The 26,680-nt window shown below is 35.8% G+C and overlaps 1 protein-coding gene and 1 pseudogene across 1 annotated transcript in view; one reads left to right on the forward strand and one right to left on the reverse strand.

Moving 5' to 3' along the window:
- Positions 1 to 26,680, forward strand: part of HECW1 (HECT, C2 and WW domain containing E3 ubiquitin protein ligase 1) — a 483,256-nt gene that overhangs the window by 243,345 nt on the left and 213,231 nt on the right. The gene's annotated exons all lie outside the window — the stretch shown is intronic.
- LOC111747075 lies at positions 9,761 to 9,879 on the reverse strand (annotated as a pseudogene).

Genomic DNA, 26,680 nt, shown 5'->3' on the forward strand with positions numbered 1-26,680 from the left:
AAAAAAAATTAAACAAAATGAAGAAAAGCAATCAACCAGACATAGAGTTCAAATCACTAGTTATAAATGATCAATAAGCTGAGAGGAAGAGCAGACAGAGTTTAAAATAATGGTTTTATTTATTTAAAAAGACATAGAAAAAAAAAAAAAAAAAAGTCGGAAATGAAGAATACAATAACTGAAATAAATAATATATTACATGGACTCAACAACAGATTTTATGAAGCAGAGGATCCAATCAGAGATTTGGAAAACAAGGTACTGGAAAAAACACAATCAGAGTATCACCAGGGATAAAGAATTTTAAAAAATTAGTATAGTTTAAGGGGCCTCTGGGACAACATTAAGCATAACAAAGTCTATATCACAGGAGTACCAGTAGGAAAAGAGAGAGAACAAACAATTGAAAACCTATTTGAATAAATAATGATGGAAAACTTCTCCAATCTGGAGAAGAAAGTGCGGACGGTTCCAAACAAGATGAACCCAAGGAGACCCACACCAAGATACATCATAATTAAAATGCTAAAGGTTAAAAATAGAGAGAAATCTGAAAAGCAACAAGACAAAAGTAGTTAGTTACCTACAAGGGAGCTCTCATAAGACTGTCAGCTGATTTAACAAAAGAAACTTTGCAAGTCAGAAGAGACTGGCATAAAATATTCAAAGTCATGAAAAGCGAAAACCTACAACCAAAAATATTCTACCCAGAAAGGCTATCATTTAGACTCGAAGGATAAAGAGCTTCCCAGACAAGTAAAAGCTAAGGAAGTTCATCACCACCAAACCAGTATTAAAAAAAATGTTAAAGGGACTTTTTTAGAAAAAGAAGATAAAAAGATAAAAAATATGAGTAATAAAATGGCAATAAGTATATACCTATGAGTAATTACTTAAAAAGTAAATGGATTAAAAGTTCCAGTTGAAAGGCATAGGATAGCTGAATGGATTAGAAAACAAGACTCATAAATATGCTGCCTATAAGAGACCCACTTCAGATTGAAACATGCACGAACTGAAAGTAAAAGATGGAAAAAGATAATTCATGCAGACAGAAAAAAAATAGAGTAGCAATTCTTATACCAGACAAATAAGATTTTAAAACAGAGTCTATAATAAGAGACAAAGAACATTACATAATGATAAAAGGATCAGTCCAACAAGAGGATATAATGCTTGTAAACATTTATGCACCCAACATAGGAACAGAAAAATTGCAAATATTGACCAACAAAAAGAGAGAGATTGACAGTAATATACTTATAGTAAGGGACTTTAGCTCCCCATTGATGCTATTGAAATGATCTTCTAGATAGAAAATCAACAAAGAAATAGGGGCCTTATATGACACATTAGACCAAATGGATTTAATAGATATATTTAGAACATTTCATCACAAAGCAGCAGAATGTACATTCTTTTCAAGTGCACATGGAACCTTTCTAAGAGAGACCACATGTTAGGCCACAAAGAAAGCCTCAATAAATTTAAGAATATTAAAAAATATCAAGCTTTCTTCCCTGACCAAATGGTATGAAACTAGAAATCAGTTCCAAGAAGAAAACTGAAAAACACACAATTACATGGACATTAAATAACATGCTACTAAACAATAAATGAATTTACAATGAGATCAAAGAAGAAATAAAAAGATACTTTGAGACAATAGAAGATTAAAACATAATGACCCAAAATCTATGGGACAAAGCAAAAGAAATCCTAAGAGAGAAATTCATAGCAATACATGCCTACCTCAAGAAACAGAAAAATCTCAAATAAATAATCTAAGATATATTTAAAGAAACTACACAAAGAACAGCAAACAAAGCCCAAAGTGAGTAGAAGAAAGAAAATAATAAAGATCATGGTGGAAATAAATAAAATGCAGAAATAAAAGAAATAATACATAAGATAAGTGAAACCAAGAGCTGATTCTTTGAAAAGGTAAAACTGATAAACCTTTAACTAGACATATCAAGTAAAAAAGAGAGAAAACTCCAATAAAATTAGAAAGGAAAGAGAAGTGACACTACTACCACATAAATGCACAAGATTGTAAGAAAATGCTATGAACAATTATATGGCAAAAAATTGGACAATCTGGAATGGATATATTCCTAGAAAAATATAATCTTCCAAGACTGAGTGAAGAAGAAACAGAAAATCTGAACTGACCAATTACTACTAACAAAATCAAATCTTTTATCAAAAAACTTACAGAAAACAAAAGTCCTGGACCAGATCACTCTATAGATGAATTTTACAAAACATTCAAAGAAGAATTAACAGCTATTCTCAAGCTATTTTAAAAAATCGAAGAGGAGGAAAGAAAAAAAAATCTTTTTAAAAGACCACCATTGCTAATTTCCAAAACAGACCAAGAAATTACAAAATAATAGATAATTATAAGCTGATATCCTTGATGAACATAGAGGAGAAAATCTGCAACAAAATATTAGCAAACCAAATACATTAAAAAGATCATGCACCATGATCAAGTTAGACTTATTTCTGGGAAGCCTGATTGGTTTAGTAATTACACATCAATTGTGATACACCACATACAAAAATTGAAAGATAAAAATTATATGATCATATCAAGAGATGCAGGAAAAGTGTTCAACAAAATCCAGAATCCATTTATAATAAAAACTCTCAGCAAAGTGGGAATAGAGGGAACATACCTCAACATAATAAAGGCCATATATGAGAAGCCCACAACTAACATAATACACAATGCAAAAAGCTAAAAGTTTTTCTTAAAATCAGGAACAAGACAAAGATGTTCATTTTCACTACTTCTATTTAACATAATATTCAAAGTCCTAACTACAACAATCAGAAAAGAAAAAGGCATAAAAAGCATCCAGATGGAAAGGAAGATTTTGAACTGTCATTTACAGATGACATAATATTACATATAGAAAATCCTAAAAAGTCCACCAAAAAAACTATTAGAAATGATAACAGAATTCATTAAAGTACCAAGATACAAAATTAATATTTAGAAATCAATTGCATTTTTATATACTAAAAACAAACTCTCAGAAAGAAATTAAGGAAACAATCCCATTTATAATTTCATCAAAAAAGTAAAACACTCAGATGTAAATTTAACCAGTAAGTAAAAGCCCTGTACTTGGAAAATTATGATATTAAAAAAAAGAAATTGAAGAAGGTATAAATAAATGGAAGCATATGTCATGCTCATGGGTAGGAAGAATTAACATCATTAAATGTCCATTTACCCAAAAGCAATCTATAGATTAAATGCAAGCCCTATCAAAATACCAATGACATTTTTCACAGAACTACAACAAATACCGCTAAAATTTATATGGAACCATAAAGGACCCCAAAGAGAATGGCAGTCTCAAGAAAGAACAAAGTTGGAAGTTTCGTGCTACCGGATATTAAACGATAAGGCTGTAGTAATCAAAACAGCATGGTACTGGTATAAAAACAGATACATAGATCAAGGAAACAGAATAGAGAGCCCAGAAATAAACCCATCAAATGGTCAATTCACCCATGACAAAGGAGGTAAGATCTACAATCTTATTTTGATAGGGCTTGCATTCAATCTATAGATTGCTTTTGGGTAATGACAGTGTCTTCAGAAAATGGTGTGGAGATAACTGGACAGATATATGCAAAAGAAAAATAAATAAATAAAACTAAACCACTTTCTTACTACATATAGAAGAATAAATTCGAAATGGATTAAAGACTTAAATGTAAGACCGAAACGATAAAACTTATAGAAGAAAACATAGGCAGTAAACTTTCCGACATTGTTCTTAGTAATATAGTTTGGATATATCTCTGGGCAAAAGAAACAATAGAAAAAATAAACAAATGGGACAATGTCAAACTAAAAATGTTTTGCTCAGCAAAGGAAACCATCAACAAAATGAAAAGGGAGAAAATAGATCTGATAAGGGGTTAATATAAAAAATATATAGGAGGAAAAATATAGCATAAATAGAGGCTCCGATTATTCTTCTGGTGACTAAATCAAAGTTATGATGGAAACAAGGAGCAGCAGCAAGGAAAAATTGCCTGAGATCTAGATGAACAAGCCATACAACTAGGAAGAAATCCAAGAAAGTACCCTGCAACAGCAAAACGTAGGATGGGGCAAGGATGCGGGGCTGCCCCGTCTCCAGTGGCTTAGTGAGACAGAGGCAGCAGCAGCAGCAGCAGCAGCAGCAGCAGCAGCAGCAGCAGCAGCAGCAGCAGCAGCAGCAGAAGCCTCTTAAAGGGGACTTACAGGGAGACATTGTTGGAGTGAGGGCCAAAGCGAGACTCGTTCAGTACGGAAGTGTTGGAGGTATCCATTGTTCTCTTTTGAGCCAATGCACGGACACATCCCAGCTGTAGCCGTGATGTCATTGAACTAGATAACAGAGATCGCTTTTCCCAGAGGATTCCCTGAAACCTCGCCTTCCGCAACTAGCGGTCCCACCCAAGTACATCTAGGTATATCCTCAGTGAGTCAGGAACTCTTTGCTGAGCAGCTCCTAGACTCACATCGGAGGCAGCTGGCCTCCGTTTCTGGCATGGCCTTTTGAGGTAACTATAAGCACAGCATCTGTTGATTGCTTGTTGAATGTTAACAGGTGGCCCCGGAGGGGCAGAGGGTTGGACTAAATTTGGCCTGCAGCTGAACCCCTCTCAGGACTGTGCCACTGGACACCTACTTCATAAATCCACACTAATAAGACTAGAAGAATTAGGAGCTTTGCTTAGAAACAGACATGGAAAGGCAGCCAAAATGGGAAGACAAAGAAGCAGAAACCATATGAGAGAACAGAACAGAGATCCAGATATAATGGAGTCAAGTAATCTAACAGATGCAGAATTCAAAACACCAGTTATAAAATACTCAATGAACTTTTGGGAAGTGTAGATAAATTCAGTGAGAACTTCAACAAAGAGACAAAAACATAAAAATAGAAATGGAAATTATAAAAGGGGACCAGTCTGAAATGAAGAACACATTATCTGAGATGAGAAGTATATTAAATGGAATAAACAAAGGAATAAACAAAGTGAATAAAGAAAAGGATCAAATGCCCTACCTAGAAGATGAGAAAGCCAAGGACACACAATCAGAATGGCAAGAGACAAGATGCCAAGACCATAAAAATAATTTAAAGAGCATATAGCACACTATTAAGGGTCCAAATATTCATCTGATCGGCATAACTGAAGAAAATCAAGATGTTGAATAGCTATTTGAAGAAATAATGATGGAAAACTTCCCTAACCTGGTGAAGGATATGGACATAAAACCCCAGGAAGCTCAGAGAATTCCAAAAATCGGGGATCCAAAGAGGCCCACCTAAGACACATCATAATTAAAATGCCAAAGTTTAAATACAAAGAGAATATTAAAAGCAGCAAGAGAAAAACCGTTACTTATAAGGGAAAATCCATTAGACTGGCAGCTGATTTCTCAAACGAAACTGTACAGGACAAAAGGGCTTGGCCAAAAATATTCAACAGGATAAAGACTCATGATCTACAACCAAGGATAATTTATTCAGCATTTAGAGTTGAAGGACAGATAAAGAGCTTCCAGACAAAAATAAGTGAAATGAATTTATCAGTACCAAGCCAGTATTACAGGAAATGTTGGAGGGACTTCTTTAAGAAGAAAAAACATGTATCAAAAACAGGAATAAAGAATGGTAACAACTACATTTTTATCAAGAAATATCTCAACTGGAAAAGAATTAAGTGCTCCAACTAAAAGATAGAGTGGAGGAATGGAAAGGAAACAAGCCCCCTACATGTGGATATTGCTTTGATGGACCTAGAGTTATTTAAGCCAGACAGAGAAAGATAAACACTATATGATTTCACTTATATGTGGAATCTAAGGAATAAAAAGAACAAACTAATCAAAAACGCACTCACAAATATAATAGACAGTTTGGTCATGGACGGAGGGTAGGGGGTTTTGGAGGGTTGGGAGAATGGGGTGAAGGGTTAAAGAAGTACAAATTAGTAGCTCATAGATGGTCATGGGCATGGGGGGCACGGCATAGGGAATGCAGTTAGCATTAATATGTTGGCTAGGTGGAGGGTCAGGGGAGAGAGGGAGCAATTGGGGGGATCGTTTTACGAACTATATAAATGTCTTACCAATGTACTGTATACTTGAAACTAATTAAAATAAATAAATTCATATGTATATGTATATGTGTATGTGTGTGTGTGTGTGTGTGTGAATATATATATGTGAATATATATATACACACACTTCATGCTACCAAACACAAAAAAGAAAGGAATCTTTAAAGAGGATATACATATTGCCAATAGACATATGAAATGATGTCCAACATCTCTAATTTTCAGAGAAATGCAAAATAAAATCACAATGAAATATCACTGAATGGCTATCATCAATAAATCAAAACACAATGAGTGTTGGTGAGGATGTGGAGAAAAGGGAACTCTCATGCATTGCTAATGAGATTGTAAATTGGTGCACACACTATGAAAAAAATTTATGGAGTTTCCTCAAAAAATTAAAAAGGAACTACCATATAGCCCAGCACTCACATCTGGGTATCTATTTGAAGAAATCTAAACACTAATTTGAAAAGATATATGCATCCCTGTGTTCAGAAGCAAACTCATAGATGCTGCCAGGTGGAAAGAAGTGTTGAAGGGCTGGATGAAAAGGGTGAAGGCATTAAAAAGTACAAATTGGCATTATAAAACAGTCATGGGGATCTAAGTACAGTGTAGGGAATATAGTAAATAATATTATAATAACGATGCATGGTGTCAGGTAAGTAGTAGACTTATCAGAGGGATTACTTTGTAAGTTATATAAATGTCTAACTACTATGCTTCACCTGAAACTAATATAGTATTGAATGTCAACTGTAATTGAAAAAATATTTTAAAAATTTAATTACACTTTAGACTTAAAATTGAAAGTATTAATCGTATTTCAGATATCTGGAATATATCATAAAATATATATGTAAACACATAAATAAGAAGGAAAAAATAATAACCCAACATGCAACAAGCTTCCAGAACTACATAGTCACGTATTTTTGGAAGATTTTTCAAACTGAAGAATTCTATGAACAAGCAGGGAAAACTGTCAAGATACTTAAATAACAAAAGCCAATAAACTTTGTTCCCTCCTCACCACTTAACTTAGCAAGATAACTATTTAAAGGAAAAGTTTTGCTTTCTACTGTACCAGTTGTCAAAGATGTGTGAGGGGAACAGAAGATAGATATTCTCAAGCATGTAATAATATAGAAATTATACACACATCAAAGAGTGTGTGTATCACATATAATTTCAGGTCCGAGGAAATTATGCATGGTAGAAACTGGTAGTAATTAAGGCAACTAGTTAGCTATAGAGATATGACAAAATAATTGCAAGAGTGCATTATTATTTTATTATTCAAATATATGATATGATTTATTGTATGAATGGGTTAAACAAAAATATTTTAACTTTAATTATCAAAAAGGCATTGTTAAAAACTTTTTAAAAAACTCTAAACATCAAGACTTGTCATGGTAAGAATTACTTGTTTAAACCAAAAGGCTGTGTGTGTCATACTTGCTGAGTCTCAGCGGGACTTCTTTGGGACCATTACTCTCCACAAACCTCACAGGGAAAGGTGTCCATAGTACATAGATAACATATGTAGGTGTGATCTGTCAATATTGAAGATGTAGCTTATGAGGTTGAATCTATTGAAATATGTCTTGTTATGTTAATAAGCTTCACTTATATTTTATATCTGGTTTATAAAGTGTTCCTAAACAGCAATGAGAAGGAGTAATCACAGTGACTTTATCAGTGGACTAGGTGTAGCATAACGAAATACAGACCGTGGGGCTTAAACCACCAACATTTATTTTCTCATCGTTCTGGAGGTTGGAAGTCCAAGAGTAAGGTGTTTCTAGATTTGTTTCTCCTGAAGCCTCCCTCCTTGGTTTGCAAATGTCTGCCTTCTCCCTGTGCCCAAACATGGCCTTTTCTCTGAGAATGCTCATCCCTGGTGTCTCTCTTTTCTTATAAAGACACCAGTATTATTGGATTAGGGCCCCATCCTAAAGAACTTAATTCACTTTAAAAGTATTTCCAAACACAATCACATTGGGGGTTTAGGCTTCAACACATGAATTTGGGAGAGGCACAATTCAATCTGTAAGAGAGACTCACTGTCTCCTTTGGCTGACTTAAAGTCTCTAGAACTAGATACTAATTTTCTAGGACTTACTCTTTAATGAAACAACACTGGGGAATATCCCAGATTCAGAAACACCAGTCTAGTCTCCGTAGTCATATAAATATGTGAATATAAATAACTATACAGAGAAAAATATGTATAAAATATACATATATGTATATATTTATATATGAAACTTTATTTTATATTATTTACATGAGCTTCATCATCATCTAACAAACCAAATATATATGCATCCATTACAATACTTAACCATGAAACACCAAAGTTTTTAAAATTAAAATTAGGATGAAAATAAGTATATAGGATATCATTTTTAACATTTAAAAAGTGCATAAGTAGTATATATTCCTAGAGAATACATATAAATGAAGAAATATATCACCCATAATTTACCACTTAAGGAGACTCAGGAACTTTCAGAAGTGAAAGATTTTGATTATCTCGGTCCTGGAGCCAACGTCTAAAATAAGTTTAACAAATCTCCCAGTGAGAGGGATCCCAGCCAGCCTCTGAGCTCTGTGTATTCCCATTGGCCATATGGCACAGTGCCTTTTACACAGTAAGTACCCAATAAATGTTCGTCGTGTTAGTAAAAGTCTAGTTGAAAACATTCTGATTTTTAAATCCTCAATGACCTTTCTATAAAAAACTCTTTTTATTAACATTTAATTGAAGGCTAAGAAATTTCAAATATAAGAATCCAGATTTCAAATTTGCAACCTGCAACTCTAGTGTTTGATTTAGTGGTCACACTCTGGCATAAAATTTCCCTTCAGGGAAAAAGTCTCGAGAGAAAGGAAATTCTTACTTCCCAAGGATCTCACAGAGCTGAAATAAATGACATCTGACCTGTAATCAAAGTGAATGAAAGCAGTGTAAAAAGCATTTTGGTAAGTTGGAGACATCGGGGACTTGGAAGGGAGAGCTCAGTTCCTCCCCAGCTCAAGCAGAAAAATAACTCCTGGCCACACATGGTGAGATGAAGGCCAGAGAAAACGATAGCCCAGGCCAGCTTCCTCTCCATACCCAGAGAGACTGTCCTTGTCTTACACCAGCCACATTTTCACACTTAATTAACACTTCTGCAGGGATCATGTACACTAAACTATCATCAGTATTTTTACCTTTCTTGGTCTATGAAGATGGTGAAGTTCAAGTTGATTAAAAAGCTCTTAGCTTCCTTGCTTCAAAACACAAAACAAGACTGACCCAAGGGATCAAACCTTCTAATTGCACTTACTCAAGAGCTTATTATTAAGTCTGCAACCTCACCTTGCCACCTCACAATAATTAGTCTTCTGTTCTGATGGGTCATTAGATTCCACCTCCTTGAACCACCTAAACTGAGCTGTGACGGGCCCCTGGATTTAAGGTGCTATTTCTGACAGGGAACCAAGACTCACACCTTTTTTATTTTATTTTAATTTTTAATTTTTAATTTTTTGCAAGTCAACCCTTGGTTGACCTCACAGGACCTTGTCAGCTAACAACCTCTTATTTTTTTATTTCTTATGCCTACAGCATCTGGTCTTCCTAGGTGGTCTCCCATCCAAGTACTAAGCAGGTCCAACCCTGCTTAACTTCTGAGATCAGACCGGATCAGGCTTGTTCAGGGTGGCATGGCCATAGACAAGATCCACACCTTTAGATCAGGGATCTTCCCTAGTGTCATTATATTAAAGAATCAAATCCTTGCATTTTAATGCACAGAGATTATTTTTTTCTCCTTTGGAGTTTTCCTATGTTACTTTTAACAAAGATGGCAGAAGCCCTTAAATTATGAGCATTATCAGGTATGTTGTCAGAGTCTCCCAGTTAAGGGCTCTGTTTATGCTCATGCCAAAAGGAAGTCAGAATTACCTGGCAGTCCTATGATTAAAAGCAGAAGTCTGGTCCTGGAAATTTTCTTGTACCTCCTCTAGAGCTATGGATAATTTCTCTGAATTCAACCATTTTTTATGAAAAATGGCTGCTTGGTCAGAAGCTAAATAAAGATGGCCGCATTTCAGAGGAAGTTGGTAGAGCCTTAGCATAAATGCTTTAGTTTATGGGTATCTTATTTATACATCCAAATAGATGCATATACACATAGTCATTAATAGCTTGCTTTAAAGAGTCTTAACTGGAGTCTATTTAATTTTATTGGCCATTATGTGTGTTATACTTTCAAATTAAAAAAAAAAAAATCTTGCTTGCTTAAAGTCATCAACATTAAACTAAGATTTTTTCTAAAAAAATCTAGCTATTTGAATTTTTTTTTCTTTCTAGACCCTTCATTTCTAGAAATTTCTAAGCCTTTTATAAGAGCTAATTTGAGGTAATTTTGCTTTCCTATGTGCATAATGACTATTGAGTGAGGAGAGACAGGGACTTGTCAGGAGGAGGTTTACTCAGCAGGGAAATCTAACTTTTCAAAGAGCTACTTATAACCTGTTTTATAAGCAATCACATATGGTTTATAGGTGGAGCTCTCCCAGATAACCTATCTTGGGAAGATTTCGCATTGTTCTCTCAGGGGTCCCAAACATGCGTTGTTGAAACACTTTGAACTGAAAATAAAGTATGGACAATCTATATTCTAGATGTAGGATGTGGAGGTTATTATTGATTATGAGTATGTGTGTGTGCATGAACAATCCTTGTTGGACTAATAGGAATAGGAAATTAAGAGCACATTGAAGTCAAACAGAACTGATTCAAATCCCTGCTCTCCTACTTAGTAGCTGTGTATGTTTGAAGGGGAGAAATGCACTCTTTCAGGCCCGTAGGATATCCAGCCCCCCAGTAATATGGGCATCTTTCCTGTATTCTTTCATATATTTACTTCTCACTCTTTTTTTCTCAAATAATACAGAGAAAGGATAAAATAAAGAAATGGATGATAGCATTTTGTCATAATTTTTCTTCTAACGTGGGTTGTGCAAATTAAAATTGGACTGATGCTTTTCATTTAGTAAGCATTTCTGGCCAAATATTTTTTAAAATACCTCATTGCCCTATATTTCCTAAATAATAAACAGGAATGCCAAAAGTTGAGATGGTTTATGCTCCTGACCATCAGTATTATTCATGTAGAGTTAGAATACAGAAGTGGGAGTTATGGATCCTGAGTTCTGTCCTCTATGAGTCTAATCCCATATATGAGCATTGACCACTGTTCTTATTTTCTAGGATTGTACTACAATATGGGCTAAAAGATAATCTTGTTGTGATTCTTTGTGGATTCCATATTCATATAAAAGAGATGATCTATCCCACATCCTGGCTCGTCAGTTCCTAACACCAACCTACCTTACCCATCGACTCCCATGGTTTTGCTGTAGGTCTCACAATTCCAGTAACTATATCACTTCCAAATTCTCAATTCCAACTACACCACTCTTGAACCACCACTTCCCACCTTTGTAACTCAATTCTCTAACCCCAGTCTATTATTAATGATTTTTACTTCCGTCCTTAGCTAAGATTTCATCATATATTGTTTGTCCCTTTATCCCTCTGTCACTCTCACCTGGCCCAATCCAGCGCTGGTTAAACCCAATTCTTTCTACTCTTTACTTGCCTTTAGTCAGCAGAAGAGTCTTTCTTTAGTCTTAATAAGTAGAATTAAAGCAGTTTTTCCTCCAACTACAGATCTCAAGAGCCTTCTAACACTCCTCAGAAGCACTCCACCTTTCCCACATTTAGAGAAGGCTGCTTCACACTTTCTTTTTTCCTTAAACTTACAGCACCCTTCCCCTCCCCACTGGCAGTTGATTATATGCCCTTTTCACTGAGAAAATGACGGCAATCATTATCCAATCCAATAGTCTGCCTGTACATAAACTCACACATTATGCTTCCCTTCTAGTTACAACTGTATCAACTTTTCCATTTGCATGCAGGAAACTATCCCCTCTTGCCCTCTAAGAAATTCTGATTCTGAGATCAAAATTGGTATCTCTAAGTAGAGATCTACTACCTCTAGGAATTAGTCTTTCTGTACTGTAAAGTCAGTTCTCTTCTCTACTCAAATTTTCCCATCCCATCACATAACATTTCTGCTCAAATTTGGCTTTTTTTCATACAACATTTTTGCAGAGCCATTAAGCCCCTGCCTAGCGCTGCCTCCTCCTTTTCCACTTAATTCTAACCTCACTGGTTGTCTTTCTGACCCTTGAATACATCAAATTGATCTGTCCCCAGGGCCTTTGCACCTTGTCTTGTTTCTCTGCTTGGCATATTTCTCCCAGATATTTAAATGATTTACTTCCTCTCTTCATTTAGGCTTTTTTTCCAAAGTCACCTCTTCAGAGCAGCATTTTATAACCACCCTATCAAAAATATTCTCCATACACCTTCAGTCACTCTCCATACTCTATCACGCTTTGTATTTATCGTGTTGCTCATGTTGTAACTTGTTTGTGTTTGTTCCCCTTATTGAAATGTAGCCTCTAAAGTCAAGGATGAACCTGCCTGTCCTATTCAGGGTTTCTCAGCACTGGCTAGAACAGTACCTGGCACATGGCAGGCACACCATAAAACATTTGTACCTAATAAGCATGGGTTCAAGCCCTGCTCAGCTACTTAATAACTTGGTCTTAAACAAGTTAACTTCTTTGGGACTCAATTTCTGAATCTACAATGATAATCCAGATAGGTGATAAAAATAAGAGCCACTACATAGGACTGTTGAAAGGTTCTCTAGGATGAAATGAAATAATGCTTGTGATGCTCTCAGCACTTGTCCAGCATCAATAAGTATACAGTAAGTGTTAGTTAATATGGTGAGTCTCCTGTGCTGCATCTATAATTGTTTCTCTGTAGGACTACTCCAACTCTCTAGTTGAAAAATACATAAATTTCAGTGTCAGTATAATATAGAGAAGCTAAATGCATATTTGACAATATACAGAAGTTAGAAAGTGCCAACAAATGATACTACTTATTAGGAAGACCCTAGTTCCTACATTCAATATATTTCTTTAAAGGAATTCACTGCCCCTAGAATAGTACCTGTGAAATGGATGGAAGGATGAATAGCAGTCAAAATGATGACCGAACTGTAAATATTATTTTAACAAATATTTGTCACAACTAGATTGGAATTACTATGGATTACTTCTAAAGCATAAGTGAGTATTATTATTTAGAGAACTGTCTCTGAAAACCACAACTTAGGCAACCAGAGGGTGAGTCTCGGCTTCCACATAGACCCTGGAAATGCAGAAGGAGATAGGTGTGAGGTTTTTGAATGCTGACCAGTATTTAATGGAAGAGCAAGAACTCTTCTGCCATATGTGAAAGAAGGGGAAATACCCACTCATCACATGATCACTCATCACTTGTAGGGAGCAGGAGCTCCCATAACTCATCTGGAGAGAATGCAAGTGCTCCTGCAGGAGGACAGAGCCCCTGAGGTGGCAGAGTGCGTGGGGGCTAACAGCAAGCACGTTCTTGAAACCGAGTAGGCTTTTTCTATTTTCTCTCAGGAGATGAGCATCCTTGTGGCATGTCACGGGACAAAAAACATTATACTAGAGAGAAATGCACATTTTTGCCTAGAACTTAAATATATTTTCATATGGGAATACCCGTCAGATATTTCAAAGCAAGTCAATAAGCAGAAAATGGTTTGTGCGAAAGCAAAATCATTTTATAGGCATCTTTTCATGAGCATCTTTTGTTTAGTGAGTAAACATTGTCCCAGTTTCACGGTATATGCAAATGGATGAACTAAGCTTATCCCTCTCTGGGAGGGTTGTCTGTTTAATCACGAGGAGTCAGTGGCTGCAAAGAGCTCTGTCCATGCAAAATGCAGTTTCTTTTTTTTTTCACTAAACAGAACTGTTGACCCAGATGGAATAGCAACTGACATACTTCCTATGATTTAATTTACCCAAAGGTTTTGCAATAAATTAATAGCTGTTGTTAAAAAGTAGAATTAAAGCAGTTTTTCCTCCAAAGTCATATGCTTACATGCAAAGAATTAACTCTTATCACTCTGGACTTGCTGGTGGTAAAGACAAAACCAAGTCTGGAAGAACAATGACTTTGAGGAATTTCATAATCTGTAAAAAAAAAAAAAGGTTCTAAATTTGAAGAGAATACGAAGAGATTCGATCAAAAGGACTTCTTTTTCTCAACACCCTCTTCCAGTCAGTTGCCAGGTTCTATTCATTTACCACTTAAGGGTACAAGGCTCTGTTCTCCTCATCATCCTCCCACCATACTGTCAGGACCTTCATTGTGGTTCATTTCAGCTACCTCTGAATTAGTCTCTCTGACTTCATTTTATGCCTTATAACTTTGTGGTTCTCAGGCTGGGGTACACCTCAGGACTTACCTGGAGAACTTTAAAAAGGACAGATGCCTTCCTTGCCCCCAGAGAGTCTTCCTCACCTGGTTTGGAGAGACCTGTTGCCCTAGGGAAGCAAGGCTTCAGTGTGCAATAAGTGTTGCACTACCTTGTTCAAAGCATCTCCAGTCATTTGCAATGAGTATGTATGACTTTTTAAAACAATTTTATTATTAAAAAATGTTATTTACTAAAAAAAAAAAACAAAAAAAACCTTCGATAGCTTTCTCTTGCCTTTGTAGTAAAGTTCAAATTCCTAAACGTAACTACAATAAAAAAGAAATAAAAATAAAACATAAATAAATTGCAATGTTCAAGACATGGTATAAATAGCCTCCATTTCCTGTCCTCTGTAGAGCCTCATGGCACCACATGTTCAAGCCCAGGGATGTGGCAGAAACTTGTGGCTCCCAGAACACCAGGCTAGTTTGCATTTCCCTGTCTTGGTTGCTACAATTCCCTCTGCCCACAGTGTTCTTCTTCCCCTGGCTCATTCCTTCCCATCCAGAGGTATACAATTTAGGAATCTTCAGTCTCCAGAGCAAACCTCAGCCATAACTTCCAATTGCATAGTATTGAAACGGTCCATGACCTTATCCGTCAATATCAGTTCCTGAGGATACAAGTTCCCTACAACACTCCCAGGCTCAGGATAGATGACAGTGGGCAAGCCTTCTCCTGTGGTACACACAGCAGCCACCTGGCTCCACCTCTCTAACTGCCCTTCTCCCCTCAAGCATTTTTTGTGGCACCCTCACTAAACTTCTCTTCCCACCCACCCTACTTTTGGAGTATATTCTGGCATGGTTTGATATTAGTAAAATATGACCTATCAATGCATAAGCACACAAAATGATTACAAATATAGAGGAACATTAGGTCATAAAAGTTACTTCAAGAGAGGTTATCATTCAAGGAGACTTGAGAGGTAAGCTTTATACATATACTAAATAACATAAATTACTGTATAGACTATATGTTCTGTATTATATACGCGCATGGTTTTAAAAAGTTGAGAAACAATAAATTCATTTTTAGACCATAGGTTATATTTCCAAATAATATAGTTAATATACTTTACTTTCCAAATACTTTCCCAGGTATTTTAAATTTAAAGCAATGGATCCAATTGTTAAGCATGAGCTGCCCATTTCTTGCTCCTACAAAGTGTCCTAAAAGTCTGGAAACACAGAGAAAATTCTGTGTGTGTGCACTTGTGCATTCACATCCTCTGCCTTGCTACAGGAAGGAATTCAGACTATTTATAGAATACATGAACATGTACTTTTAACCAGTAAAGACTGAGGCTCTGGGATCAGATGAGCATGTCTGTAACAATGGTGGGCACACATTTTTGCACTGGCTGTGGTAGGGCTGATCTCTGTGGGTTAAAGTGGCCCTTACTAAAAGAGAAACAATGCCAGTTTACAATTCATGGTTTCCGCGGATGAAAACTGGCCACAGTGGCTTAGGAAAAATATAACTATTGTTAGTTCTATAATCAGATAGATATTCCTCTCAAGGAAAAAGAATGTTTTGAAAATGACCTCTGGCTTATAAAAGAAATAGAGTGAAGAAGGTTATATTAGTTTCCTGTTGTTGTGTAACAAATCACTACAAAGTTAACAGCTTAACATAACACGTATTAGCTCATAGATCTGTAGGTCAGAAGTCCAGGACAGTATGACTGGATTCTCTGCTCAGTGTATTGCAAGGTAAATACCTGAAATCAAGATGTCAGCCAGGCTGTGTTCTCATCTGGAAGTTCTATGGAAAATCCTGCTTTTGAGCTCCATCTTGTTGGAAGAATTCAGTTCCTTATGGTGTAGGACTAAACACCCCATGTCTTTACTGCCTCTTCAGTGTCTACAGTTACCCACATGCCTTTCCCCACAGCCCCCTCCATCTTCAAGCAAGCAATGGCAAGGTCAAATTCTTCTCACTTTGAATCTCTGACTCTCCCTACCCTCTCTTTCTCTGACCTCTAGACCCAAATTTAAAGAACTCATGATATTACGTTAGGACCACCCATATCTTTCTTTCTCAAAGACAACTGTGACATATAATATAACCTAAATATAGGAGTAATTCATATTTCCTGGTATTATGCTGGCTTGTATACAGTGGCAGGAAATCTTGGGGTTCATCTTAGAATTCTGTCTGTCACAAAGGCTTCAGAGGCTCCTCTTGTCCTCCCAATATTTGGGGGTTGAAGATAGAGGAGGAAAGAGAGTTGCTAAGTCATCCCAATTCAGACCAAATCTCTTAACTTCCCACATTATATAGAAGTCCATTCCCAGGGATGCAAATAGTCTCCAAAGAAGTGGTAAAGCCCTGACTCAAATGGTTTTTCTTCCCTATGAGCTACCAAATACTTGCTCTACATTCACCCTGATCCAAAATTAATCAGATAGATGCTCCTACCTCCCTGCATATTCTCCTATCTTCTGATGGAACCCTTCCAAAATTTCTGTCCACCCTCACCACCCTGCCTCCTTTAGCTCTGAGATCCCTAATCACAAACTTTGATCTCTCATCTGAGATTCATGGGCTCTAAGTTCAGCTCCAAGGTGAGGAGGGGTATTTATCAGCTCCATCATCTGGATAAACTGAAGGGTGTAGATTTTAACATAAGTTCACTGTACTATTGCTTTTAGTTGTTGTTTATTTCATGAAGGCCAGATTTTATTTACAAAATTATTGCAATAGCAGCTTGACGTGAATTTGTTGGAAAACCGGGGATAGAAAAATATGGACAAGACTCAAAGCATATTAAATTCATCTAGATGGGTGTGGCATACCAGACAATGCATTTGTTGTCCTGAGGTTGTGTTTATAATAGAGTCTGGCTGAACAGAAAAATAATCTGGCCATATAGAAGGCACTGAAGCAGCTTCCAGAACTACCTTTTGGTCATGTCTCTTTCTCACATCCAGTCAAGCAGATTCCTTGTTTGACCTCTTTATGCTTCAATCTTCATCTATATTACAAAAACAAATATTAGACAGTCTGCTAACATAATTAACAATAAAAAATCAGAGGTTAAGAAACAAATACCAATATAAATAACAACATTGGCCTAATTTAGTTCATTTGCTATATGCCAGCCTTAGTGCTAACTGTTTTAAATACATCATCTCATTCAATTCTCAAGAGAACTCAGTGAAGTAGATTCTGTTCTGGCCTCCATTTGCTACAAAGGAACACTGAGAAGTAGAGGAGTTGATTGCCTTGCCCTGGGCCACATGATATGAGAAGTGGCTGGCAAAGAAAGATCTCTGACTCCAGCTCAAGCTCTCAACTCCAAATTGTACACCTGCCTATCAAAACCTCCATAAATGCCTGAACTATTCATCCATTCCAGACTGAGGAAATTTAACATCCATTCTTGAATTTTTCACCTCTTTGCAAAAAATTAACAAAACATCACTTGAATAAACATTCATTACTTAGAATTAATGAACCAAGTAATGAAGTTCCTATATGAAAGAGGAACTATGTAAAATCTTCTTTAAAGCAATGGCCAACATCAAAATTTTTGGTTAAATACCAGGGCAAAAAACAAACTATGAGAGTGATATCATTAAGATGGTGGTATACGAGACGTCAGCCTCTGTCTGCCCACAAAGGTCAACACTTAAACAGCTATCCATGAACAAAAACAGCTCTGGAAAAGCTGTGAAGTACACTAAAGAAACTTCAGCAGCACAGTGGAACAAAAATACAAAGAAAAGGAGGAGAAAGAAGAGAAAGAGGAGGAGGAGGAGAAAATTAAAAGAGTAGGCAGACAGATGTTTTTGCCTGCATCATCCCATTCCCCAGGCAAGCACTGTTCGGTGACAAGAGGAAACTCCTCAGCTCTAAAGCATTCCTCTTGCTGGAAAAGGAAGATCAGGGTAAGTGACCAGCGTGTCTACCCTTTCAGTTCATGAAGTTCTCATTTTGATTTTACCCTACTCATGCTGGCAAAGCTGAGAGGTGTAGAAAAAGCTGAGAACAAGGGAAAAAAGCAGGATCTACCAATAGCAGCCACACAGCAGGAGTGATAAGGCTCACAGTGATCTGTTCTACAAAAAATTCCAGCAGCTTTCACTGATGAAGAAAGAAGCAACAGCCAGCACAGCTGCCACAGAACCACTGCAGATTTTACCAGCTTTTGGTACTCATGTTTGCTGATGTCAGCTGACTGTGTCCCAGCTATACACCCCACCCTCCAGAAGCCTGGGAACCACACCAGCTGCCAGTCCAGGCCTCCGTGGCTACACAAGTGAAAGATGGCAGCCTTGACCCCAGCAATTAAACCCTACTGCCATGCATGCCCTGGGGGCTAGCATCTCTAGCTATGTACCTGCATGCTGCTGCCCTGATCCCTATCACCAGTCTGCACTGTGAGAAAATGCCCAGGGGGAGACTGTGCAAGCATAGGAGAGTGCATTCAACAACCAGAGTCACAACAGTTGCTTGTGGACCCAAATCAGGCACTGTCTACTATCACTGGCCTGCACCACAACACTCAGCTGAAACTAGCCTCTCCAGCTGTGTACCTGCATGTCCCCAGCCCAACCCTCATTTCTGGCCTCCACTGCCATGTACTTGTAACAACTCTTAGTAGCCACAGTAGTACATGTTGAGAGCCAGAGAATCTGCAGTTGGCTCCAGACCTTGCTGCCTGCCCTAGCTCTTATCATGACATAGGTGTCTGCACTTAGCCTCTGCCGCTACACAGATACCTGCAGCTGGACCCCACAATCAGGTGTGTGCATGCTACCAGCTCTGGTGACCACCAATACCTGTCCTGGTCCTAGCTACTGGACCTAGAGGTGCTGCTGAGGACCCCAACAGCCATGGCAGCCACAGTGGACCTCCCAAAGTGATCATAAAGGACCACAAATTTGTTGATGCTGTGGATCCCAGTGGCCTGAGTCAAAGAGATGTTATGCCTCCCCTAAACTGCCACAAACTGCCTTACTTAGCATCCTGCAACTCCAGAACTTCCTCCCCACCTGTAGGTGAAAATCTTCCCTTACCAAAATCAATCTATAAAGTCTGGAAGAGTTGATTGCTTCTTAAAATGCACAGGCACCTATGCAAGGCTATAAGAATCATGAGGGAAACATGACTCTGCCAAAGAACACAGTAAACCTCCAAACTACCCTTAAGAAATGGAGGTCCAAGAATAACCTGAAAAAGTTCTAAAGTTATTTAGAGAACTACAAGAGAACATAAATAAGCAACTCAATAATATCAGGAAAATAATACAAGAAAAAAATCTGAAATTCAACAAAGAGATAGAAAACATTAAAAAAAAAAAAAGAACCGAATAGAAATTTTGGAGCGAAAAATACAATGATCAAAAGAATTCAATAGAGAACTGATTTGACCAAGGAGAAGAAAGAGTAAGTGAGCCTGAAGACATATCAATTGAAATTATCCATCAGAAGAGTCAAAATTTAAAAAAAAATGAAAAAGAGTGAAGAAAGTTTATATGATTTATGGCATACCATAAAAAAGTATAAATTATTAGTTCCAGAAGGAGAAAAAGGGTAAAAGAGGTGGGGGGGAAACATTTAAAGATATAATGGCCAAGAACTTCAAAAATCTGGGAAGAGTTTTGTATATCTAAACTCATGAAGCTCATAAGCACTAAATAAAAGCAACTTAAAGAGACCATCTCTAATACAATATAATAAACCTGTCAGAAATCAGACAAATAGAATTTTAAGAGCAACAAGAAAAAGTAAAACTTGTAACTTACAAGAGAACTCTCATAAGGCTATTAGCAGTTTTCTCAGCAGAAGCCTTACAGGACAGGAGAACATGGGATGATATATTCAAAGCACTTAAAGAAAAAAACTACCAACCAAGAATACTTTACCTGGGAAAGCAGTTCTGAAATGAAGGCAAGATAAAGATTTTCTCAGACGAAGAAAAGATAAGAGAATTCATCACTACAGCCTTACAAGAAGTGCTGAAGGAAGTTCTTCAAGCTGAAACGAAAAGATGTTAATAAGTAACACAAAAACCTGAAAATATTTGGTTTTCAGGTCTTTGAAAGGTAAAGGTAAGTATATAGTCTAATTCAGATATTCCAATACTGTAATATAGTAGAGTACTAACCACTTAACTTTAATATAAAGGTTAAAGGACAAGAATATTAAAAATATGTATAGCTACAATATTTTTAATGAATATACAATATAAGAGGTAAATAGTGACATCAGAAATATAAAAGGAGGAGGAGTAGAAGCGTAGAGTTTTATATATGATCAAAGTTAAATTATGAGCATAAAATAGGTGGTTATATCTATAAGATGTATTCTGTAAGCCTCATGGTCAGCCAAAAATTGCAATAGATGCCCCAATGGAGCCACAGTCCATGGACTTCAGCTATGCCACCCTGAACAAGCCCAATGTCTGATCTCGGAAGCTAAACAGGGTCGGACCTTGTAAGTACTTAGATGGGAGACAACCTAGGAAGACCAAGTACTATAGGCATAAATAATAATAATTAAAAAATTACAATAGATTCACAAAAGATAAAGGAAAGAAACTAAAACCATACCACTCTGGACAAACATCAATTCACAAAGTAAGGAAGCAAAGAGAAAGAAAGGAACAGGAGAATTAGAAAATGGCCAGGAAACAGTTAATATGATGGTATTAGTAGGTTCTTACCTATCAATAATTACTCTAAAAGTAAATAGATTAAATTCTTTCATACAAAGATATAGAGCAGCTAGTTGGATAACAAAATAAGACCCAACTATATGCTGCCAATAAGAGACTCGCTTAGCTTTAAGAACATATACAGGCTGTAAGTGAATTGGCGGGAAGAAAAGATATTCCATACAAGTGGAAGCCAAAAGAGAGCAGGGGTAGCTATCTTTATATCAGAAAAAAATACACTTTATCTAAAAATTGTAACAAGACTCGAAAAAGGTCATTATATAATGATAAAGGCATCTACTCATCAAGAAGATATAATAATCATAAATACATACCCACGACATCAGAAAAACCTACATATATTAAGAATAGTATCAGATCGGAAGGGAGAAATAAACAATACAATAATAGATCAATGAATAGATCATAGAGGCAGAAAATCAACAAGAAAATATTGAGTTTAAACCATACTTTAGACCAAATGAACTTAACAGACATATATAAAACATTCCATCCAAATGAACTTAACAACATATACAAAACCTTCCATCCAACAGTAGCAGAATATTATTCTCAAGCACACATAAAATAGTCTCTAGAATAGATCATATGATAGATCACAAAAGAAGTCTTAGCAAACTTAAAAAGACTGAAATCATACCAAGTATTTCTTCCAACCACAATGGTATGAAACTGGAAATGAATAAAAGGAGGAAGGCTAGAAATTTCAAAAATACATTTTAACAATGTTAATTCTTCTAATCTATGAGCACAGAATATCTTTTCATTTCCTGAGCAACCAATAGGTGAAAGAAGAACTCAAAACGAAAATTTTAAAAAAACTTTAAACAAACAAAAATTAGAAACACAACATATCAAAACTTATGGGATGCTGCAAAAGTAGTTTTAAGAGGAAAGATTATAGTGTTAAATTCCTAAATCAAGAAAAAAAGATTAAATTAAATTTACACCTACAGTAACTAGAAGAAAAACAAATGAAGACCAAAGTAAGCAGAAAAAGGAAATAACAAAGATCCAAGCAGAAATAAGTGAAATAGAAACACAGAAAAAACAATAGAATAACAAAACTAGGAACCAATTTTTTAAAAAGGTAAGCAAACTGACAGATCTTTAGCTAGATTTAAAAAAAGGGAGGGGGGAAGGTCCAAAGCAATAAAATCAGAAATGAAAGAGGAAACATTACAACTGATATCACAGAAGTGTAAACAATTATAAACTATTATTGTGAAGAATTATACAATAACAAATTAGATAACCTAGAATAAATAAATAAATTTCTAGAAATAAACAACATAAAAAACTGAATTATGAAGAAATAGAAAATTTGGACAGATCGATAAAAAATAATTGAATCCATGAGTAAAAACATTCCCCACAAAAGCCAGGACCAGGTATTTCCACAAGTTTTTACTGCCAAACTCTTTTTTATTTTTTTTAATTTTTAATTAAGTTTATTGGGATAACATTGGTTGTTACAATTATATAATTTTCAGACATACATTATCATTTGACATCTATATATTCTATTGTGTTTTTACCGCTCAAAGTCCAGTTTCCTTCAGATACCATATATGTGATCCCTTTTACCCACTTCACCCTCTCCCTAAACCCTATATTTGCTCCCCTTTACCCTGTATAGTTCCACCCTCTTCCTCCACCCCACTACTAACCACTACTCTATAGTCCTCTGGTAACCACTAGCCTATAGTCAATGTCCACGAGTCTCTGTTTGTTTGTCATGCTCATTTGTTGCTTTTATATTCCACGTATAAGTAATATTATGTGATTTTCCACTTTTTCTGTCTGGCTTATTTCGCTTAGCATGATTATCTCGACGTCCATCCATGTTGTCGCAAATGGCAGTATTTCATCTCTTCTTATGGCTGAGTAATATTCCATTGTATATATGTACCACAGCTTCTTTAGCCAATCATCTATTGTAGGACACTTTGGCTTCTTCCATGTCCTGGCCACTGTGAATAATGCTGCTATGAACATCGGTGTGAAAATATCTTTTTGGATATGGGTTTTCAAGTCTTTGGTGTAAATACCCAGCAGAGGGATTGCTGGATCATATGGTAGATCGATTTTTAGTTTTCTGAGGAACCTCCATACTGTTATCCATAGTGGCTGTATAATTTGCAGTCCCACCAGTAGTGTATGAGGCTTCTTTTCTCTGCATTCTCTCCAACATTTGTTATTACATGTCCTGTTTATTATAGCTATCCTAACAGGTGCGATATGATATTTCATTTTGGTTTTGATTTGCATTTCTGTAATAGCTAGCGATGTTGAGCATCTTTTCATATATTTGTTGGCCATTGTATGTCCTCTAGGGAGACGGTCTGTTCAGGTCTTCTGCACATTTTTTGATTGGATCGTTTGTATTTTTGTTGTTATTAAGTTGTATGAGTTCTTTGTATATTTTGGATATTGTGCCCTTATGGAAGGTATTGTTTGCAAATATATTTTCCAGTTCAGATGGTACTCTACCTTGTTGACAATTTCTTTTACTGAGCAGAAGCTTTTTAGTTTGATGTAGTCCCATTCATTTATTTTAGCTTTTACTTCCCTTGTTTTGAGGTCAAATTCATAAAATCCTCTTTAAGTCCAAGGTCCTTGAGTTTCGTTCTATATTTTCTTCTATGCATTTTATTGTTATAGGTCTTTGAATTAGGTCCTTAATACATTTTGAGTTAATTTTGCTGTGAGGTGATAGACAACAGTCTAGTTTCATTCTTTTGCAGATGGTTTTCCAATTTTCCCAGCACTATTTATTGAAGAGGCTTTCCTTTCTCCACTGTATGTTTTTTGGCTTTTTTGTCATAAATTATTTGCCCATATAAATATGGGTTCACTTCTTGACTCTTGATTCTGTTCCACTGGTTTGTGTGTCTGATTTGCTGCCAACACCATGCCTTTTTGATTACTGTCGCTTTGTAGAATAATTTGAAGTCAAGCAGAGTGATGCTCCAGTCTCATTCTTTTTTCTCAGGATGGCTTTGGCAATTCAGGGTCTTTTGTGCTTCCATACAAATCTGATGATTTTTTTGTTCTATTTCTTTAAAAAATGCCAATAGGATTTTGATGGGGATTGCATTAAATCTGTATAATGCTTTAGGTAATATGGTCGTTTTCACTATGTTGATTCTTCCAATCCAAGAACATGAAGTATCTTCAATTCTTTGTATTCTCTTCGATTTCTTTTAATAGGGTCTTGTAGTTTTCATTATATATGTCCTTCACATGTTTCATTAAATTTATTCCTAGGTATTTTATACTTTTTGTTGCAATTGCAAAAGGAGTTTTTTTTCCTCTTCTTTTTCCGATGCTTCATTATTACAGTATAGGAAAGCTATGGATTTTTGAACGTTGTATCCTCTTCGATTTCTTTTAATGGGGTCTTGTGGATTTCATTATATATGTCTTTCACATGTTTCGTTAAATTTATTCCTAGGTATTTTATACTTTTTATTGCAATTGCAAAAAAAATTATTTTTTCCACTTCTCTTTTGGATGCTTCATTATTAAAGTGTAGGAAAGCTATGGATTTTTGAACGTTGATTTCGTATCCAGAGACTTTACTGTATTTGTTTATTGTTTCTAGTAGTGTTCTTGTATAGTTTTGGGGGTTTTCTAAATAGAGAATCATGTTATCCACAAATAGTAACAGTTTGACTTCTTCATTTCCTATTTAAATGCCTTTCATATCTTTCTCTTGTCTGATTGCACTCACCAGGAACTCCAATTTTATATTGAATAACAATGGCAATAGTGAACAGACTTGCCTTGTTCCTCATCTTAGAGGGGAGGTTTTCAGTTTTTCACCATTAAGTATAATGTTGGTTGAGAGTTTGTCAAATATGGTCTTTATTATGTTAAGGTATTTTCCTTCTATACCGATTTTTTAAGTGTTTTGAGCATAAATGAATGCTGCATCTTGTCGAAAGTTTGTTCTTCATCTATTGATATAATCATATGATTTTTATTTTTTAATTTGTTTATGTGCTGTATTACATTAATCGATTTGCATATGTTGAACCATCCCTGTTTCCTAGGATGAAGCCCACTTGATTGTGGTGTATAATCTTTTAATCTTTTTAATATGTTGCTGTCTTCAGTTCGCTAGTGTCTTATTTAGGATTTTTTCATCTGTGTTCATAAGAGATATTGGTATGCAGTTTTCTTTTTTTGTGTTATCTTTACCAGGTATTGGTGTCAGGGTAACACTGGCCTCATAAAATAATTTAGGAAGTATTGCCTCCTCTTCGATTTTTTGGAAGAGTTTGAGAACAGGTATTAAATCTTTGAATGTTTGGTAGAATTCACTGGTGAAGCCATCTGGTCCTGGACATTTACTTTTTGAGATGTTTTTGATGATTATTTCAATTTCCATACTGCTGATCGGTCTATTTAGATTTTCCAGATCTTCTTTATTCAGTCTAGGAAGATCGTATTTTTCCAAGTACTGGTCCATTTCTTCTAGGTTATTAAATTTGGTGTTATATACTTTTTCATAGTATTCTTGTATGATCCTTTGTGTTTTTGTGATGTCAGTCATAATTTTCCCTCTTTCATCCTGATTTTGTTTATTTGTGTCTTTTCTTTTTCTTCTTTAGTGAATCTAGCCAAGGGTTTGGTAATTTTATTAACCTTCTCAAAGAACCATCTCTTTGTTGCATTTTTTTATTGTTTGTTGTTGTTGTTGTTGTTGTTGTTGTTGTTGTTTTCAGTTTCATTTATTTCTGCTCTAATTTGATTTAGATTTCTTTCCCTCTACTGGCTTCATTTGTTCTTCGTTTTCTAAGTTTTTTAAGATGAAGCATTAGGTTGTTTATTGGTGCTCGTTCTTGTTTTTGGAGATAGGCTTATAATGATATAAACTTTCCTTTAATGACTGCTTTTGCTGTGTCCCAAAAGTTTTGATATGTTATACTATCATTATCATTTGTTTCTATGTATTTCATGATCTCTCTTCTTCTCTGACCCAGTTATTCTTCAGTAGCATGTTGTTTTATCTTCATGCATTTGTGGTTTTTCCTGATTCCTTTCTGCAGTTGATATCTAGTTTCAAAGCATTATGATTATAGAATATGCTTGGTATGATTTCAACCCTTATATTTGTTGATGAGGCTATCTCCGTGTCTCAGTATGTGGTCAATTCTTGAGAATATTCCACGTGCAATAGAGAAGAATGTATAAGCAGCCGTTTTGGGATGGAAGGCTCTATAAATGTCAATTATGTCCAGTTGGTCTAATGTTTCATTTAAGGATGTTATTTCCTTATTGATTTTCTGTTTGGATGATCTGTCCATAATCAAAGGTGGGTGTTTAGGTCCCCTACTACAATAGTGTTTTGGTCTTTTTCTCTTTTTAGTTCTGTTTGTAATTACTTTATATATTTCGGG

Source organism: Pteropus vampyrus, unplaced genomic scaffold (assembly GCF_000151845.1).
Source record: "Pteropus vampyrus isolate Shadow unplaced genomic scaffold, Pvam_2.0 Scaffold208, whole genome shotgun sequence".
Classification (NCBI taxonomy): domain Eukaryota; kingdom Metazoa; phylum Chordata; class Mammalia; order Chiroptera; family Pteropodidae; genus Pteropus; species Pteropus vampyrus.